The sequence below is a fragment of the Bos grunniens genome, chromosome 27 (assembly GCF_055505025.1).
Source record: "Bos grunniens cultivar Pamir isolate PY7600 chromosome 27, Bosgru_T2T1.0, whole genome shotgun sequence".
NCBI lineage: Eukaryota > Metazoa > Chordata > Mammalia > Artiodactyla > Bovidae > Bos > Bos grunniens.
The window spans coordinates 32,684,654-32,706,370 of record NC_141191.1 but is presented as its reverse complement, the minus strand read 5'-3'; the positions used below and the strand labels follow the sequence as shown (position 1 = coordinate 32,706,370).

The 21,717-nt window shown below is 40.4% G+C and overlaps 1 protein-coding gene across 14 annotated transcripts in view; it reads right to left on the bottom strand.

The window, feature by feature from the left end:
• Positions 1 to 21,717, bottom strand: part of UNC5D (unc-5 netrin receptor D) — a 641,211-nt gene that overhangs the window by 355,383 nt on the left and 264,111 nt on the right. The window contains exons 1-2 of one of the 14 annotated variants that reach the window (XM_086379678.1): positions 18,378 to 18,551; positions 16,129 to 16,292 (exon numbers count right to left, since the gene is read on the bottom strand). The exons of 11 other annotated variants lie outside the window; for them this stretch is intronic. The gene's annotated coding sequence lies outside the window, so the exon portion shown is untranslated. Of the gene's footprint in view, positions 1 to 16,128; positions 16,293 to 16,869; positions 17,017 to 18,377; positions 18,552 to 21,717 lie in introns of those variants that run through there. 2 more of the 14 variants (XM_086379679.1, XM_086379677.1) reach the window with 2 other exon arrangements.

The following is a 21,717-nucleotide window of genomic DNA, read 5'->3' as shown; positions in this document are numbered from 1 at the left end:
CTTGAGGAGGTGGTGAAAATCCATTGTTTTAACTCTTTTTCAATATTACACTTTTCAAAAAGCTATTCCGTACTTATACTTGAATTCAGAGATAGACAAGAATACACAGGCACGGAAGAGTATTTATTCTAGAATCTAATATCATATTATGCAGAAAAGTGTTAAGAGTGTGGGTGTTGAAGGGCTAGTACAAATCTACTGTGTAAGATGGGGATTTTACTATTTGTTTTCATGGTTGTTTTTCATTACACAAATTGTGGTGCTAACAGCATGAAGGCATGATGTGCACGCACACACGCACACAGTGTCTCAGCTCTGAAAGCAGGAATGACATTACTCCCTCCTCCTGCTCCCTAATCCTCTGCCAGTCAAATGGGCTGTGAGCACTTTATTCAGCATTAAAGGTCAATTCCCTTTTCTGGTACGATATGTTTGCCTGATAAAATATGCACACAGCTTTACATGCTAAAAAGCAAATAAAGTCAGTTGGCTTCAACAAAGATGATTTCATCCACAGAATCCGCGAAGAAACTTTGTCGCAGCTCTTATTAACTTGTCGTGCTCTCTGTTCACCAAAACTACAGGCATTTTGACATAACTCCGCTTCCCTACATGGCATTTCTCCATCTGGGAGTCTAGCTGTCACCTTATAAACATCCGCAACTGAACCCCCTGCCCGCTGAAGCCAACATGATGCAACACGATTCTCCATCCAACCTGATGCAAATGAACTTATCTACAAAGCAGAAACAGACTCACAAGCTTCAAAATCAAACTTGTATCAAATATATGGTTACCAAAGGGGAAAATGGTGGCAGGGGGGATATAAATCAGGAATTCGGTTTTAACAATATACACACAGATAAATAGATAATCAACAAGGACCTACTGTATAGCACAGAAAACTCTATTCAACATTTTGTAATGACCAATATGAGAAAAGAATCTGAAAAAGAATGGATGTGTGTGTGTGTGTGTGTGTGTGTATAAAACGGAATCACTTTGCTGTGCACCTGAAACACGAGACTGTTAATCAGTTATATTCCAATATAAAATAAAAATGAAATTTAAAAAAGCTGCCTTGAGTCACTGTTGGTAGACTGCTTTCTCACATCTCAAATCCAATTATCAGGAAATCCTGTGGGCTCTCCCTTCAAGGTATACCCAAATTGGACCTGTTTCTTAGCATATCCACTGTTCCCACCCTGATCAAAGCAATCATAATTTCTTGATGGAACAAATCATTGTAATGGCCTCATAACTAATCCCACTGCTTTCTCCTTTGGGCACCAACAGTCTTGATGGAAGCCAGAGCAATGGTTTGAAAAGGTAAGTTGCATTATTTCATACTTTGTTCAAAACCTTCAAACAAGCTCCTCTTTCCCATTTATTCCCCCTACTTGAACTCTCCTTTAACCCCACCTGCTTCTCCCACTATAGAGGTTCTACTTGGGCTTTTCCTTTTTCCTGAAGTCTCCTCATTTAATATCCACCTTGCTGACTTTCCCTTTTAGGTTCAAACATTATCTTCTCGATAAGGACCACCCTACCTACTCAAAGCAAATAGCAGCCTCTTCTCATCTCCTTTATCTTGCCCCCTGTACTTTTTTTAAATAGCACTTATCACCTCTGTCCTCTGTAATTCACTTAGTTATGAGGTTTATTATACATTTTCTGCTTTGTCGCTGCTAGAATGTAAGCCCTTTAGGATCAGAGATCTGTATTTATCTAATCACCAATGTATCCCAGCATTCTAGAACAGGTCCCCGAACATAAGAGGCTGCCAATAAATTTTTTTTAATGATGATCTCTTTTACCACGCCAATCTGAATTGAAAGATCTGAACGATGAAAAGATCTTTGTCTTTCTCTCTCTTTACCAAGAAACCTCCTGACGTTTCCTAGGGAACACCCAAGAACAAGGATCAGATCCCTGTAATGCCTAAATAATTTTCAAAATCTAGTTTCCGTTCTTAATCTCATTGAAAACTTGAACAAAAATCCTTTCTTCTTCCATGTATTCCAAAATGCCACAGGGTTGCTTTGTTTAGTTTCAATTTTCTTCCTTAACGTAGTAGAATTTATTTGTTAAGTGACAAAATGTGCATTGGTGTAATGTTAGTTTCCCTATTTTTCAGAAAAACATTGTTTTGGTAGTGCAATCACATACCTTTAAGAGCAAAAAGAAAGAAATCCTCTGTCTATAAAGATCATGTGTTCAACACTCTACATTTAAATCACTAATTCATTATAGAAATGAAATACAGTATTGGAAATTGAAATGATCTTTAATACACTTAGCATGTAATTGATAACTTGGGGCTTCCCAAGTAAAGAATTGCCTGCCAAGCAAGAGACCCAGGATAGATCCCTGGGTCGGGAAGATTCCCCTGGAGAAGGACATGGCAACCCACTCCAGTATTCTTGCCTGGGAAATCCCATGGACAAAGGAGCCTGGCGGGCTACAGTCTGTGGGGCTGCAAAAGACTCAGGCTCAGCTGAGTCAGTGAGCAGCACGGAAGACAGTAACAGGTTGGTCAGGGATCACTCTTAGAAAACAGCATAGAACAGGCGAGTCAACAGCTAGTGTCTCCCAGAGGAAAGAGGGATGGATTCCCCACAAAGTTAACGCACACACGGGTAATGGAAAGCTGCACAGTCATAACACTGACACTTTGGCTCCAGCCATCAGCTGATTTCAACGCCTTTGTGTTCCTTCTCTAACAAAAGAGAATACCCTCATCAAAAATCAAAGCCTCTCAAAGACTAACAAATCATTTATTAGAAATGCCAGGTCACTTTCTGCCCTGTTTTGAGCAAAGCAGGCTTACCTGGTTTGTGTGTTTGTATCCTCAAAATCAGAAGGTACAAAGCTTTTCAAAGCCTCTAAGAGCAAAGTCTGGATTTGAAGGAAAATGCGGCAGTCCAGTACTGAAGATATTTCTATCAACAACATTCCTCTTTCTGAGGTCCAGAGACAAACACCATTTCTCTAAACCTCCCAATCTAATCAGATATCATACTCTTGAAAGACTTGCCCTTTATTTCACTCATTTTCCAAAACGCTCTTCTACAATGACTAGTTTGAAATGTAATTTAAATAAACTCAGTAGCTAAGAGGGACAACTGCAGTGCAACTCAACCAACAGAGCCTTAACTCCCTAATGATCTCATTAAAAGCAGGTTACAAAACTGTTGTACTTGACTTTTTGCTTCCTTGGATACATCATTCACACTTGATCAAAATGCATAGAATGTTTAACGTTATCACATCACGTATCATCAGCTTCAGCAAAAACATTGAAAATAAAACCCTAACCAAATATGAGAACTCAATGTTGGCTTCTCCTTTCACAGACACATGCCTATAAGTCGAGCACGGGTGTCTGCTTGAAATGTGGTTCCTTTATGGACAAATAACAGCAGCAAGTAGTGAGGGTTAAGAAATACAGGCCTTTGAAACAAGAATCTAGTGAGAACAGATGTTGAAGGCGAAGTGTGCTTTTGTATTTGTATCAGAATATTGAAGTACAAGGTTGCAACAATTTTATGCCAACAAGTCACTTTCTGTAGAAGCTGTTGAAGGAAAGGGGGCTTTCCTGTGTGTGCCTCTAACATATGGACTGTTAATCTGGTTACAGATTGTTCTAGGTTGACAACTAAACCAAGTCTGTATATCAACATTTAAACTAAGGCCCCTGTGTTGGCTTCCTCATGGCAGCCCACTTTGTTTCTGTCACACTGTGAAAAACAGCTCCATAAAAATTCAAAAACTTTTGAAGTGGTGAACCCATCCGTGTTGATTATTATAAAATAAGGCAAAAAATAAAAAAAATTAAAAAAAGCCAAAAATCCAAACTTGAGATTCTGACTATTGCCCTAAGATATGTCATTATCTAACGGCCATGGCAAGGAAGAACATTGGTAAGTGCATGAATTATGAGATTTGCATCCAGGGCCTTCTTAAAATGAAATTATCCATTGATTTAATAAAGCCTTTTACCCATCTTCATTAGTGATGTCAGCTCTCTGGCATGAAATTCAAAATTCCGTATGAATATTTACTTTCATTTATCAATGATCATGTTCAAAGATTATCTTCCTACTTAAACTGCTGGTTTTGAGAACAAAAATAAACAGAAACTCAATAAAAATGGTTAACTACTTCCATCTGTGTGATCAGTCAAGACATAGTAATATGATTTTTATCAGTTGCACTGTGTATCCAGATGTTACCACTGAGTGTTCATTAGTGGATTCTTGGTAAAAAGTATTGAAGAATAACATGATGTTAAGTTGCTGGTCCATAAGACTCTGAATAAATCTAGTTTTTCATTTTTATTATTATTTTTTCCTCCCCTGTTGCTTAATAGCCACCCATGATTATCTTTGATTGGATGTCAGAAATGCTCCATTCAAATTTTCTTCATACGCAAATTCAAGAATAATTCTTTCTGAGTAGAAAGCATTATCATTAGCAGTAGCATCTTTAAACAATGGGTATCATAAAATCATCTTGTGAAGAAAGAGAAAAGAAGCTGATTTTCAATGATGTGACACAGACTTTGAAATTATCCAGGTAAATACCCAAATGCTATGTAATGGATGAGAAAGAGGGAAAAGGACAAAAGAGAAGATAAAATAACAATGAATGTCAGCTTACAGAAGCAATATATACACTAAAAATAATTACCAAAGTGAGACGGAAACTCAAAACTAATCAAAGAGAAAGAGAAAAGAGCTACATCCTAAGATTTCAACACATTACAATTAGGCCCTCAGAGAAGTTCAAAATTAAGTGAAATGAATCAAAAGCAGACAAATATCTTTTAAAGTTCAAAGAAAATTATCGTAAAAGATTAGGAGTGTCTTGCAGCACTTTAGGTAAACTAGAAGGACCCACAAGGGGGCTGTGTCTGGTCAGTGCAGTAAATGTGGATAAACATTTAAATGAATGCCCTGCTACAAAGATCACAGAAGGAATTTAATGCAGACAGTGGAAAGACAGGCTGAATTCTAGCAGTAAGGGATGAAAAATAATAACAAAAAAGAGCAGAATGGAAATCAATATTAATGCCAGAATAGCTGATCAAAGCATCCAGACCCTGGGCTATGAAGCCTGAAAGAAATGAAAAGATACATATGTATAATCCATCATTTATTTTTCCAGCTGGAGTTTCGTGGAGAAAAATAAACAAGAAAGAACTTCTATGGCTGGGAGCTGTCTTAACTTTCAGGAAAAGGTGCAAATTTCACTTGAGGCTCACCTACAAGAGGTCTTGCAGAACTCAGGTCAGGAGAAAACAGAAAGGAAATCTAACCTGGAGAAAAAACTAAGGGAAGACAGACATTTATCAGCGGTGATGCTGAGGACAGACACTGCTCTGAGCCCTTGTGACGAGGTTCCCAGTTAAGGCCAGAGAGTGTCCAAGTTCTCAGTCACAGGAGATACCTTTTCTCCCATCTGACTTCACACATTCAAGTTACAGTTCTGGGAGAATACTGATATGAATGAAAGATCAGATAGTCATACAATTTTAGGGTGGAAGAAAATTCTGCAAGTGTTTAGCAGGACACCTTTATGGCTGCTGCTGCTGCTGCTAAGGTGCTTCAGTCATGGCCGACTCTGTGCGACCCCATAGACGGCAGCCCACCAGGCTCCCCCATCCCTGGGATTCTCCAGGCAAGAACACTGGAGTGGGTTTCCATTTCCTTCTCCAATGCATGAAAGTGAAAAGTGAAAGTGAAGTCGCTCAGTCATGTCAGACTCTCAGCAACCCCATGGACTGTAGCCTACCAGGCTCCTTCGTCCATAGATGAATAAATTAATACCAAGAGAGGTAAGGTGTCTAGATGATGTCACAGTGGACCCAGGACTACAGATCAGGAATTGCTTCCTGGAGGTGGGGATTCTGTGACTCTAGTATATCTGCCAAAGGCCATGGCCCAACTCACTGGTTTTCAAAACTTGCATCTGCAGCAGAGTCATTCAGAGGCTTTCGAATTGCAGTGCTGGAGAAGACTCTTGAGAGGCCCTTGGACAGAAAGGAGATCAAACCAGTCAATCCTAAAGGAAATCAACCCTGAATATTCATTGGAAGGACTGAAGCTGAAGTGTCAATACTGTGGCCAACTGAGGGGAAGAGCCGACTCCCTGGAAAAGATCCTGATGCTGAGAAAGATTGAGGGCAGGAGGAGAAGGGGGCAACAGAAGATAAGATGTTTGGATGGCATCACCGACTCATTGGACCTGAGTTTGAGCAAACTCTAGGAGACAATGAAGGACAGGGAAGCCTGGGTGCTGTAGTCCATGGGGTTGCACGGAGTCAGACACGACTTAGCTACTGAACAGCTACATTCAGAGGCTAGTTAAAAGGTGATTCCACTAGCACCAGTCCTAATTTAACAGCAAGGATCAGCCTGAAGGTCTGATGACTGCAGGTCTCACAGCATTACCACCTTACAGCAAATACAAGAGACAGTTGAGGTTTCTGTGTATAAGATATTGTCCAATGAGAGAGTCACTGATGAAAAAGCACTTCACTCTAACACTTTTCACTCCAGCAACCACATTTATTTCAGACCAAGCATTCAATGAGTACTCTACAAACAGAGGTCGAAAAAGATGGTGCTAGACCCTGCCAACTGGGGCTCAACACATGCTCCACAGTTGAAAGACAGGATCCCTCTCCAAGCATAACATGGGTGCAAACCCCCTACCTATACTCAGAATAGAAGTGAGGACGGGTCTGCTCATAAGCAGAGTGTCAACAGCATGTATCTATGTCACAATTTGTAAACACTTGAACAAGAAATCAGGACCAAGATCAATTTGTCCCAACCTCCTTGTCAAAACAAAATGCAGAACAGTCAGAAGGTTCTTAAGCAATTCTGGAAGAGGGCTTCCCAGGTAGCTCAGTGGTAAGGAATCCACCTGCCAATGCAGGAGATGTGGGTTCAATCCCAGAGTCAGGGAAGATCCCCTCAAGGAGGAAATGGCAACCCACTCCAGTATTCTTGCATGGAAAGTTCCACAGACAGGAGCCTGGCAGGCTACAGTCCATGGAGCTGCAAAGAGTCTGGCATGACTTAGTGACTAGATAATAAACAAAATCCCAGAACAAGGTGACAAATGGGCCCCTCCCCCACATCTTCCACCCACCTGTTCAGATGGGCCAGGACCAGGCTATGGCTGGGTCCTTTGGGAGTCACTGTTCAAAGCTAGGAGTCTCAAGATAAGCCTGCAGCTCTCTAGAAGGCTGAAAGTCCTACACTCACAGTACAGATGCACAGGCAAGCAGGGAGTTCAATTCCTGGTACAGAGTCAGCACAGGGAAGGAGGCGGCCAGGCTCGGTGACTGTAGTAACTGCTTTTCTGTCACCTTTTGGGCCTGCGTGTGACTGCTGTGTGCACCTACCTAGCAAAAAGGGACAGGCCTTGGAGAAAAATTACACTTGCAACCCAGCCATCCCAGAATCACGCTCTTGTGTTTCAATGTGAAAGTGAAAATGTTAAGTCACTCAGTCGTATCTGACTCTGTCCGACCCCATGGACTGTAGCCCGCCAGACTCCTCTGTCCACGGGACTCTCCGGGCAAGAATACTGGAGTGGGTAGCCTTTCCCTTCTCCAGGGGATCTTCCCAACCTAGAGACTGAGCTTGAGTCTCCCACACTGTGGGCAGATTCTTTACCCCCTGAGCCAGCAGGGAAGCCCAGTGTCTCATTGGGGTGCTTTATTTGCTGGTCACTGTCCACGTCAAAGTCAGACGGAGTTAAACTCCTATGTGAAACATTTTTGTCAATGCTCGGGATAAATGAAACAAAAACAAACAAAGCCACACACACTCTACTCCTTTCCCCTGGATATTCTTTTATCCCTTCAAATGTTCAAAGTCCAGATTCAGCCTCCTAAACTCCAGTGGGAGGTGGTGACAGCGGAGGACAGACCTCAGTCTCTTTCTTCTCTACAATTTAATCCCCCAGGATTTAACTCATTACTGACTGTGGGATTTTTGCAGAAACTAACGACTACAGGAGCCATTTTTATTTTGGCCAACCAAAAATTGTTATTTCACGAACACGTGGCGGGTTATTACATTCAATAGCTATACCTGGCACACCCATACAGTCTTCTCCAGCACCAATTCATTTCCACTTTCTGTATCAGAATCAATCACTAAGGCTTTTTTGCCTTTTTGTTGGTCTAGTATTCACATCATGTAAATCAGAACTATATTCTGAAGAACAATCATTTTCTGAGACCCCAGTAAATACGCTGCTTGGACTACAGAAAGCACCTGCATTAAATTCACTGAAAAATTCTTCGCCCCAAAATTTTGCAATGCATCATTTTGGAAAATTTTACGGTAATAAACTTGTGTTTATAATATGCACAAGGTTGAAACAAAAACCCTACTGGAGCGAAAGTGAATGATAACGACACTCATAAGTCTTATAATGACCCCCTTGATGAATTTTAAGCTCTTACAACTTCATGCGGTGATGTTAATTCTATCAGTCTCTAAAAATGTGTTGATACCTCTCAGGTCAAGCATGTGTTAAGTAATTTACAGAATGAATGACCTCACCTACTGAGGCTCAGATTATCAACTCCACCCACCTATGGGGATTTTTATGATTCACTCCTCTAGTGGGCCGCCTCTCCAGCACCATAAAGCAGTTTAGTTCACTGAAGCCTTATACAAAACTTTATGAGTCAGGATAGTATGTCTTAGCCATTGCAACGAGCCATGAAATCTCAGAGGCCTCCTACAATGAAGGGCTTTTCCTTGCTTCCATAAGATCCAAAGCAGGTCAATGGGGGTGATGCTCCATCCAGGACTCAGGGACCCAAGAAACTGCCATCTTGTGAGGCCACCATCTCAACATGTGGCCTTCAAGGCTGCTGAGGCAGAGAGAGGGAGCAGGCACCGCGCTGGCTTTTAACTACCTTCACGTGGAAGTAAGCCATCACATTCCTGTTGGGGACCAGAACTATTCCCATGGCTTTGCCCTAACTGTAAGAGACAGCAGTGAAAGCGAGGAAGCATGTGGAACAGTCAATGTGTACAGACTCTATAAGACAGCAGAAATTATCTGTAAAGGTAGCATACACATCACATCTGAGAAGGTCTTTTCCTCATATTCCCATAACCCACATGTCAAAAGTTGTCATCTGTTTTGGGAGCTAGACAACACTCTCCTCTGGCGTTCTGATGATGGGTGGGTACGTTGAATATCATTAAAAAAAATTTAAATCAAACTAATGTCAAATCAAAAATTCTTGTTTATGCATCTAACTGAGGATAAGAATGCAGGCAAGTTTAAAATGAACTGTGGTAGTATAAACTCAGACTTAGAGAATGAACTTAAGGTTGCCGGGGGCAAGCAGAGGGGGAAGGGATAGTTGGGATCAGTTATGTACACACTGCTGTATTTAAGACAGACAACAGCAAGGACCTACTGTAGAGCACAGGAAACTCTGCTCAATGTTATGCGGCAGCCTGGATGGGAGGGGAGTTTGGGGGAGAACGGATATGTGTATGTGTATGGATGACTCCCTTCACTGTCCACCTGAAACTATCACAACATTGTTAAATAACTATAGTCCCATATAAAATAAAGAGTTAAAAAATTGAAAAAAAGTAAAGTGAACGGTGGTAAATCCGAAAAGGGATGAGAAGAACATAAAGGGGAAAAGTCCAGGTGGAAGTCTCTGATGAACAGATGACACAAATCTGTATCTGAATGTATATCTCCTCAGGTTTAAATATGTGTAGGCACACACACACACCCTCAGTAGCCAAGACACCACTTTTATACTGTCAGTAATTTCCAGCAGCCTACCAGGCTCCTCCATCCATGGGATTTTCCAGGCAAGAGTACTGGAGTGGGTTGCCATTGCCTTCTCCGAGGTTCTTAATACTCTAAAGCAAATGGAATCTAATCATTATCTTGGTGGTTTCTACTCTCCACCATTCAGGGTCTTTAGTGGAAAATGCTGACTTTAAAAGCTTAGATGTCCTTCATGCCATTCTTAGAGCTGCATGGGGCTCCTGAGCTTGTGAACGGAACTCGTTCAACTTCTGGATGAGTGCCTGTTACTGTCAATGCTTGGGGAAAAAAAGAAAAGAATCTGAATATGCTCCCATCCATCTTCTAATCATCCATCCATCCATCTAATTATTCAACAAATATTGAATGCTTGCCATATACCAAGGTACTGTTGTAAAGTTTGCAGATACAGCATTGCCTAAAGCTTACAAAAGTCCCTGTCTTCATGGGATGTACCTTTTAAAATCAATCTGGATTCCACTGTTTATAAGGAAATGCCACTGGTTGGGCATTTCCTTTCATCTCCCTTTTCTTAATGAACCCCATAGGTCCATTTCCAGGTTCTTCACCCTCTTATTCCTCCCAGGTTGTCAGTTGAGGGTGACACTTTCCCTGTCACTTGGGTCATCAGTGCACTTGTTTCTTGGGGGCCCTGTCACCAACTGTCAGGATGATCACACTGAACAAACCACCACATTCTACAATGGACAACTTGAATATTATTTTCACATCCTGCTGTGTTGGTTCATCGTTCTGCCAGCCTGACAGGATAAGAACTCGGGTTTACCTCTGATTTGTGCTTGCTACTCACACACCCATGCCACTGAACCCACGTGGACAAGTCAGCCTCCAACACGTTACCTTCACGCAATACCTTCCATGCTGCTGTCATGGAAGGATCCAGGGGGAGAGGAAACTTGCGTTTATATTCATCTTGGCAACTAAATACCTCTGTTACTTTAAGCAAGGCACTTTTTCTATTTTCTGCTTCATGAGGATTCTTGATTCAGTTTCTGAGCCAAGAACATTTTCTCCCTCAACTATTTACCAAGGGGCTTTATGGTGATGGAGACCACATGCTCTACTTTTATTTTCCCAGAAGGATCTCTTTCCTACATCCCTTTCCATAAGTATCCTATCACTCTTGTCTGTGTCTTTATTTCCATTAAAAACGCAAGTTATAGTTCATAAGGTGCTTACCAGGGCGTTCTGTATTCAGATCAAAAGCTTCACACTTTTCTCAAAGTTTTTTTTTCTTTTTAATAGTTATTTTTTTAGCTTCCTCCCACTCCATCTCAGCTTAAGACCACATATCAATTTACTGCCAATCCCACCATTCTACTCATCTCCAGGAATGACATTGATTCCCTCACTTGTGGACTGTTTTCCTGGTCTGCTGCTGCTGCTAAGTCGATTCAGTCGTGTCCGACTCTGTGCGACCCCATAGAAGGCAGCCCACCAGGCTCCTCTGTCTCTGGGATTCTCCAGGCAAGAACACTGGAGCAGGTTGCCATTTCCTTCTCCGATGCAGGAAAGTGAAAAGTGAAAGTGAAGTTGCTCAGTCGTGCCCGACTCTTAGCGACCCCATGGACTGCAGCCTACCAGGCTCCTCCATCCATGGGATTCTCCAGCCAAGAGTACTGGAGTGGGGTGCCATTGCCTTCTCCGTTCCCTGGTCTAATGCTCACCAAACCCCTCCCTCTCTTGTTAGTGCAGGTTCTGAACTACTGCTGCTCGACTGTCGCATATAGAATGGATAATGGATAAACAACAAGATCCTACCATATAGAGCAGGGAACTATGTTCAATATCCTGTGATAAACCGTAATGGGAAGAATATGAAAAATATATTGACGTTATAATTGAATTACTTTGCTGCATATGAAAAATTAATACAACACTATAGGTCAACTATACTTCAATAAATTAAGCAATAAACTACTGTTGTACAACCATTGTATATAGAATGAATAAACAACAAGGTCTTCTTGTATAGCACAACAAATTGTATTCAATATCCTGTGAGAAACCATAATGGGTAAGAAAACAAAAAAGAGTGTGTGTGTGTGTGTGTGTGTGTATAAATGAATCACATTGCTAAACACCAGAAAATAATACAACATTATAAATCAACTATACTCCAATAAGGAGAAGGCAATGGCACCCCACTCCAGTACTCTTGCCTGGAAAATCCCATGGATGGAGGAGTCTGGTAGGCTGCAAGTCCATGGGGTTGCTAAGAGTCGGACACGACTGAGCGACTTCACTTTTACTTTTTACTTTCCTGCATTGGAGAAGGAAATGGCAACCCACTCCAGTGTTCTTGCCTGAAGAATCCCAGGGACGGGGGAGCCTGGTGGGCTGCCATCTATAGGGTCACACAGAGTCAGACACGACTGAAGTGACTTAGCAGCAGCAGCATACTCCAATAAAATAAAATTTAAGAAATAAGCTACTACTGCTCATTCTTGCACTGGCATCCTCTCTCTGACTACGTCCCCAAGCCCTTCTCACCCACTCTGCTTCCCCATAAAGTTTCTCCCGACCTGTGGGAATGGTGAAGCATTTCTTGAGGTGATCTTTTTGTCCAACTACGTAAATCTCAAGACCCTTTGGCTTCTTTATAGTAGACTCATCCCTAGTTTCTGCTTAAGTGGAAAACTTCATTAAACACTACATACTTGAGGTCTGTCTAACGGTCTCTTTACACTTTGCTCTTGTTGTCTTAACTCCCTAAAGACAGAGACTATGAAAATAACAGCTTTCCTGGTCCATCCTGCACTGAATCACAAAGCAAACACTTGAGTGTTTGCCTGTTTTGTTTTAATTTATATAGCCATTAAATTGTTGGCAGTGATCTACAATAAAGCATAAATATATCTTACTGGAATGGCAGCTTCTTCTTTTAATAACTCCATGGATCTTTAAATAATCACCAAACCACACTGTAACAAAGCCAACAGGCAAAAATGTGTCCACCATTATACATTTAATTTATTAAGTAAAACATTAAAAAGTGGTTGTCTACTGCATCTCAGATAACATCCCTAGATCCCAAAATATTAATTCTTAATTACAGTGGAGGAAACCAGGATATATACCAGGAATATGTAATATGACACCATATGATAAAGCATCAGTTGGGTGTTTTTACTATGCTTCTTTTGGTATGACTTGCTTTAAGGTCCACCAGGGAATTTAAAGGGGGCTTCCCTCACAGCTCAGTTGGTGTAGAATCTGCCTGCAATGCAGGAGACCTGGGTTTGATTCCTGGATCAGGAAGATCCCCTGGAAAAGGAAATGGCAACTCACTCTAGTATTCTTGCCTGAAGAATCCCATGGACTTTTTACTGCCAGAGGAGCCTGGCAGGCTACAGTCCATGGGGTTGCAAGAGTTGGACACAACTTAGTGACTAGAGAGAGAGAGAGGGAACTTAAATACAGTTTAAAAAAAAAACAAAACCTAGTGTTCTCCCCAATGTTTTTCATGCTAGGTTGCAAGGGGTTACAATCCATTTTAATTATAACAGTCTTCCTTGAATGCTTAAATAAAAAAATGGATTTTATGCAACCCTTTCCATTTGCAGGGATGGGGATAGCAGGGAGATGCTTTGTCTAATTACAGAATTCTCTATTTCTGGTGAAACACGTTAATCAAATCATCTACAGCATAAAACAAGTCAAGAAAGATTTGCTAACTGAAGGAATCTCTTGGAATGGCCATTCCCGGGATATTGAAGGTTTGAAATAAATGCGAGATGGTAAGGGTATTAGCTGCTAAACGTTATCAGTTCTAGACGCAGAGAAAGACCACCAAATAGTCCTTTTCAAGCAAGAGCTCTGAAGGAAGTGTGGGGGTTGAGCTGACAGCTGTGATCAAGGGCTGGGCTCCATGCTCCTAGAAGAGGGAAATTCAGGTTCAAGTGCTGGGACCTCTGTTAGCTTGCAGTGTGAACTGAACCATCTTATAACTACAAAAACTAACTCAGAAAAGTTTCAAAACGAGAACTCAAAACAGTGGCTGCAAACTTAAGTGTGGTCATCTCTATAAAGACACGTTTTAATGACACACAGAAGACAAAAGGCCCTGAGGGATGGGGTGGAGAAATGGGTCTCAAAGTTGCCAAGTTCTGCTTCACCAGTCAATGCCCTACCAACCGCATGCTAATTCTTTACACAAACTATATGTCTTCCTTACCCAGCCAAACCATTACCTCCTTAATGAGAATCCACAATCGATTTTCCTCAGGCCAACAGAGTGCCATAAGTAGAAGAAAGGATGCTTAATAAATGCCTGCTGTATTATGAAAAGAATTGCACAGATACATTATGTGTCAGCATAAAGGCATGTCTAAAGAGGAGGAGTCTTTGCCAGGATCCTGCACATCTGTGGTATTTCCACATTATTTTAAGCAGGCCTGCATTAATATATGTCTCAGTTAATTGCAACTATTAGAATAGATGTTTGCTTCTTGATTACTAGTAATATATATTTACTCTTTTGTCCTTAGCTCCTGGCTGACTATTTGTTCATGATTTTACTTAATATTCTGCTGGGAAGTCAGTTTAAAATCAAATCTAAAATGTATTCACCAGGACCAGTGGTCTTCATAACAGCCTCCTTCATGAATGGTACCCAGAAGACAAGGAAGGAATGGGTGAGCAGTTAGGCAGTCATCATGCATTTGAGAAGTTTCAGCATTCTTTCCTTCATTTCCACACCCCCAGAAAATGCCTCTGCCATATTCCTAAATCTCTCCCATCGTATTTTGAGACTTCTTCTTAAGGTGCAAAAACTGATGTATGCAGGGCATAAATGCAATAATGGGTTGGGAGATCCAATTTTGAGCTGAGAACCTGATACAGAGAATTCAGGTCTTCCTGGGAAAATGCATTATAGCTTCCTTCAAAGGCCCTGTTTTGGTTGAATGGAAATATTAGGCAGATTCATGCCATCTAACCTTTCTGGCTTCTCTGCCAGATGAGGGAGTAGTGAATGCTATCAAGATCCTGGAATGGTAGGGAAATTAAGGCATAGAAATATCAAGTAGGTAATCTGAGGTTGAGTTATTCTGAGTTATTAAATCAAGCCTGCATAGTTCCCTCCTCCTCACTCAAAAAAATACTCATGCAGTCAATGTTGGCTGTTGCAGTAAAAGATGACAGTATTTTTGGTAACTTATAGGTTCCTCAGCCTGGGTCCTGAAAATACTATTTAATAATATCCATTGAATATGACCTATAAAGGGATACTAGCTCAAGTGTTTTCTATGCATTATTTCACATATTCTAACTTGCTAGATAATATACTTAGGCAAGTATTATTCCCTCTTTAAAGATAAAGAAAATGAGCCTCATGGAGCCTAAATGAATTCCTGTTTTCAGTCAAATCCAGTTGGCTCCAAACTTTAACCTATATGTCATCCTGATAATTAGAAGATTTTTTTACCAGTCTGAAAATGAATGTTGTTCATAAAACTTGCTTTCTTTTTGATCATAATAAGCTAATAGCTCCTGTCACATCACTGGAGCATTTTTAACTTGCTGAGAAAGGTGCAATAATAGATTATTTCATATTATCAGCTACCACCCTCTGCACCTCCCACCTTGCACACGACACGCGTATTTTCTCTCTCTGCAGAGGCTTCTTTGGCCACTTTTTTCCCCATTTCTAACTCCAGTTAACAAGGGCTCTCCTGTCTCCCAAGCACTCCTACACCCTCACTCTTCTTCTAGCCCACCTGTGAACGCAGCATGCTGAAGGGAAGAATCCTAATTAAAAAGTCTTCAGCACCGTCTCCTGGAAATTATACCTACTTCGCCGGGAGGTGTTCAGAGTCGCTCTGTATTGCTCTTTGGGAATGATGGCAAAATGGGACTCTCATCACTTTGCAAGATTAAAAAGCCCAGAGCGATTGGCTGTCACTGGCCAGGTGAGAAGGCAGTGAGTGCTGGCAACCGTTCTGGATGGTGACGTTAACTTGAAAGACTGGAGAATCTCCACCTCCATCAATACAGTCTGTCTAGGAAACAGAGGCCAAAGACAGTAACAGAATTTCCAACATGGGGATCAAAGCTGTGCAAGAGAACTCAGCATTTAATATCCAAGTTTTTGGATATTATTATATTGGATATTTATTATTTTATTTGGACATTTGGATTATATCCAAAATCATTTTTTCAAGAAAGAAAGCACTGAAACACAACATTTACCACACTGGGTCATTTTATCCATTTTTGAAGGTTGAGTTTGGCTTCCCAAAGAGCACAGGCAAAATAAAGAGAAGAACTGACCGGTAGCGAGAGCTGGTGATGATGGTCAGAAGTACCTGCCTATTTCCATTCACCAGAGGCTTCATTTTCGCACGTTCTCAGTGATTATTCATCACTCTAGGAGTGGCAGATCCTGAGCCTCCAGGTAAACTTCGTTTCATCATCTGTTGAGTTGGAGGTGCCATCTTGATTTTGCAACAGAGGATTAAAATCAACAGCAGGTAAGATCTGCTCTAATACGACTTCAATTTAGCATTATTATCTTTAAGGAATAAGTTGGCACATTTCTGGATTTCTTGTAAAGAAGCATACAAATTCATCCAGTGTGTGAATCCTTTTGATTACATCACAGAATTTCAGATTTGGTAGGAAAAAAAGAGAAATAAATGTCCCCAAATACCACTTGACACCCAACATTTTGCTAAAAATGAATCATTCCACTTTGAGGGGAAAGACTTTGGTTATCAGCAGCTTACTCTGTGATTACACAGCTCTTGTTGGAAGACAATGCTTTGTGATAGTGAGTGAACTCTACCTCCTAACAACGACTGCCCATAAGTTTTAGCTTTGCCCCAAAATGCCACACTCAAGGGCATGTATATTCTCCCTTATCTCAAGGTCTTTAACTATCTGGATGGTTACTGAAAGGTTACTGTAACAAATATTTTATCTGGTGTGAGGGCTGTCATAGTGTCATTAAGGCTGGGATGCTTTCAGATAAGATAATGGCTCTAAATGACTGTGAACATTAATACTGCTCACCTAAGGGGATGAATCCAGCAAGCTCGTGTGTTTCAGCTGATGTAAGTTACCGTCTACCTTGCCTTCATAGCTTCACCTGTGCTTTCAAACGGTCAATCCACCCTCTTTGAAAACAACTAACTCCATGTGTCCATCCGCCTCCCTGACCTGTTCTTCTCTTCTTTCCAGAACACAGTTCCATGAACAAGTGAGTACTGCAAAGAAGAGAACAGGTAGCTTCACTTGGGTTCTCGGGGATTAGAAACCAGACATCCATTACTTAATGGAAAGACAACTGGCACTTGAGTTAGGAGCAATTTTTAAGGAAAGCATCTGAAGGAAGAACTGATGAGAGGATATGAATTTCTGAACTCATGAATTCAAAAGTTGCTTGTCAGAAGCAGCTTTGGAAGACACCCTCAGTGGCTTCACATGCTAATTTTATTACAGCCCTACATGTTCACACAACCTGGAATTTCACTCCTTGTCAAAGAGTCTCTAGGAGAGAGCATCCTTGACTGTAATTTGTATTCCAATTGAAAAAGTGAAATTAGATGGCAGCAAGGAAGAAATTTCCACAATTTCTCATGACCTCTCACTACAGGAAACATAGAAAACTAGTACATAATACAACTATGCTCAGTAGGACACAGAACCTGTGAACGTGATTATGCTGTTTACGGAAGTTCTGTTAGGAAAAGATTTTTTCTTAATATATGTGCATATATTTGTATTTTTAAATGGTCAATGACATTCTCATTACATAAACTTCTTTAAAAAACTCATATTATGACTGTCAATACAGGACTGAAATTCTGACTTTCACTTTCAACTAAAAAGGATTGAAATTCTGGTTTTGAAAGGGGTCAAAGAGAAATAATCTCATGGGATAATGAAGATTATTTCTATTAAGAGTATCTCTATTTTGTGGGCATTTAGGACTCATATTTAGCATCATTTCCAATTTGTTGCATTTTTACAATTTGATTCAAAAACCACTGGCTTGAATGTACAGCTTTTACGGGAGGGATTCAAAGATAAATAATATATGGGTCTTATTTTCTGGATATCCACAGTCCATGTTGAATGAGGGAGACATACATATCTAATAAAAGAGAGAAAGTGCTGATACAGGACATAAAGTTTTAAATAAGCAGGGTTAGAGAGCTGAATTTTGACTGTAGGAACCTGGAAAGTTTTAGAGCAGGAGAGATTTATACTAGGCCTTGAAGTGTTTATTAGACTTCAGTAAGTCCATGTGAAGTAGCAGCCTATTCCCAACATTATGACCAACTTGAGTTAAAGCATGAAGATGGGTGTGTTAGTTTCCTGATGTTTCTGTAATCAATTACTTACTACAAACTCAGTGGCTTAAAACTCACGCTTATTATCTTACAAGTCTCTAGCTAAGAAGTCTGATATGGGTCTCACTAGACGAAAGCAAAGGGCTGGCAAGGCAGCTTGACTTCCCAGTGGCTATAGCACAGAGTCTGTTTCTTGGCCATTTCCAGATTTAAAAAGCTACTCACAAGTCTTGGCTCAGGGTCCCTTCCTCTATCTTCAAAAGCAGCAATGCAGGTCGGAACTCATCTCACATCCATTCGCCTGGATCTCCTCCTACAGCCACACTCCGGAGCTCCCTCTTCCACCTCCCTCTTCTACTTGTAAAGACGCTTGTGATTGGGCACACCTGAGCCAGCCCGGAACCTCACCCTAATTTAAGGTCAGCTGATCAGCATCTTCAATTGTACTCGCAACCTTAATTCCCCCTTTTCACATACCCTAACAGATTCATAGGTTCCAGAGGTTAGGAACTGGGGAAAGGAAAAGTAATATTCTACCTAATCACAGTGCGAGAAGACCATAATAAGAAGGAGGTACCTATCAGCTAGGGGAGGCCAGAAACATGGGGATCAAAGAGCCTGCATGGTTACTGATATGGGTCTCAACACTGATGGGGTGAAGGAAGACCAGACAAGGTTTTGAATATACTCTGAGTTCTGGAGGGGAGAATGAAAGAGTCCCACATCATTCAAATTTCGAATGTAATAAAAATATTATTCTCTTGTCAGAGTTGGAGAATATAGTAGATGTTTCTTAGGTGGAGCATCTCTGACTTAGGAGATGGTCAGAGATAGAAATAAAGGGAGGTTTACTTAAAGCTACAGACATTGAGGAGATCAGCTAGTAATGTAGATGAATTACGGACATAAACAGTCAAAAACGGACCTTCAAAGACTGCCTCCACTTAAAGGGTGTACACTCAGGAAACAACAACAGCAACAATAAAAACAGAACAAACACACAAAAAACCCACAGGGAAGAAGCTGAGAGTCAAGGAGGACGTAAAGACAAGCTCACTTAAGGAAAAAAAATTGGGCAAAATAAAAGGTGCACATCTGCTAAGGAAGATAAGAAAGAAGACCTTCAAACCCAGAAGATTACAAATAAGCTGGGCACCCAAATGCTGGAGTCATTCAGCTTTCCCAACGCTTTTCTCTTGGTTAGAGTAATATCAGAAGTAAATACCAGTACAAAACTACCATCATGGGAAACATTAATCAACAATTTCTGAATAAATCAGTACAAAATTAAAATTCTGCAAGTGACTGTGAGCAAGTTGTCATCAAAGGCAAGAGTCAACATGTATTGAACATTTGCTACATTCGAGTCTCTGTCTGAAGCACTTTATGTTTAGTGAAACAATTTTTTAAGCATATGTAATTTCCAGGTGCTGAGAATAAATCAATAACCAGACAAAATGGCTGACTTTGTAATGCCTCCATTCTAGCGCATTTAACCCACCCAGCAGTCCTCTAAGGTCGGTCTTGTTACTGTTTTCTGGATGAGTTACTGGAAGCAGGTATCACTGATGCAGTCATGAGAGGCAGAGAGGGAGGCAAAGCCAGGTGGTCTGGCTTCAGGGTAAACACGGCAGGTATTGCCTTGTTATATAATCAGTTGCTGTTGTTAAGTTCCTAAGTCTTGTCCAACTCTTTGTGACTGCATGGACTGGAGCCCGCCAGGCTCCTCCATGCATGGGATTCTCCAAACAAGAATACTGGAATAGAAAGCCATTTCCTTCTTCAGAGGATCTTCCCGAGTCAGAGACTGATTTCGTGTCTCCTACACTGATCGGGCAGATTCTTTACCACTGAACCACCAGGGAAGCACCATATGATCAGTATCCAGCATGAAAAAGAGTGGTACCTAACAAATTTTTTGTAGTAGTTGTATTTCCATAATGGCCTTGGCACCTTCCAGATTTGCATATCGTATTTCCCTTTGTGCTGTGTGCTCAGATGCTCAGCCAAGTCTGACTCTTTGCAACCCCATTGACTGTAGCCTGCCTGGATCCTCTTTCCATAGGATTCTCCTAGCAAGATTACTGGAGTGGGTTGCCATTTTCTCCTCCAAGGATCTGCCTTTGTACTTCCTTGTAACTAATTTTTCTTTTCAAGGCTGATAGACACACAAATGAAGAAAAATTTCCAGGACTCCTCAATCAAAAGCACAGAGGACCCAGTAGGCTTTGTGGTAGAAATGGGACTTCATTTCAGTTTGTGGAAACACATTCAGGCAATGCCACAACAGATGTAAATCTAGCTGGAAATACTTTTACTCTCTACCTATATAAGCTGTAGTTCTGCCAAGAAGGAAACATTTGTCAAGAATCCAGATCCAGCATCTATTTAGTCCAAAGTATTACATAAGGGTGTGGTACTTCAGAGGGGAAAGACATTCCATGTCTTAAGTACCAATAATGAAAAAGCCACCAGTGTTAGCTAAACAGGTTGAGAAAAGAGACCATAAAATTATCTGAGATCAAATTTTTAAAAAATTACCTGAGATTTGAGCTGTGAGATCGAATCTCTTTCATTTTCTGGAATCACTACTTTATTGCACCCATCATTAGAGCAATGTCTCTGGCAAGAATCAAGTTGCTTCTCCCATCTTATTCTTTTCAGTCCATACATCACCTATGCTAAGATAGGGACCTAGCTGACCTTGGTATGATACGTTCTTTCTCTTATTAATTGAAAGAATCATTTACTCCTAGGGAAATATAGAATAAAGTACAAAAATAACAAAGTATATAATTTTCAGCCCATTATTTTTTTGTTAAATTTAAGATTATTATGGGCATATTTGTATTTTAAATACACCACTTGTATTGCTCGAGAATTCAACATTGTAGAATATACGAGAGATCATCTTTATGATCTTTAAGCTTTAAGTACCTAACTGAATCACTTTTAAAATTGTAAATTTAAGTTGGTAACTCTTAAGAAAATTTTTCTAAAGTTACAAGTAATATTTTAACACACAAAAGAATTAAGATCTACCATATTTAAAGCTTTATGAGATTGCCAAGTGTTATTTAAGCACGTGGGAAAGTTTGTTAGACAATTTAAGTACTTAAAAAGAAAGTCAAATATATTAAATTTATAAGTGCAGTTTAAAATATTTAAGTGATTTCATTAACTAGGCTGTAAAAAAAAGAAACCCTTTCAAAGCAATTACTAAAGTTGCTGAATTTAGTAAAAGAATAATGAGATTTGTAAATTGAATTTAAAGGCTTAAGAAAGAACTCTGTTTTTGAATTGGTAATTTTAATAAATTGAATATTACTATTCAAAATGAAAATAGCCCTTAAGTAATCTTTCTAAGCATTAAAGCCATGTTTAAGAACACCAAAACGTTCAGACATCATGAACTACCAGGAAGTCTGTTTCCTCATCCACTATGAAAGGTCTGGATTAAAGCACCTCTAAAATCCCTTCCAAGCATCTGAAGGTTTGTGTCTAGCTTGCTGGAAAGTTTGTTAGTTTGTTCAGTTGGTCATATTGGTTCAGAGTTGGTCATGGC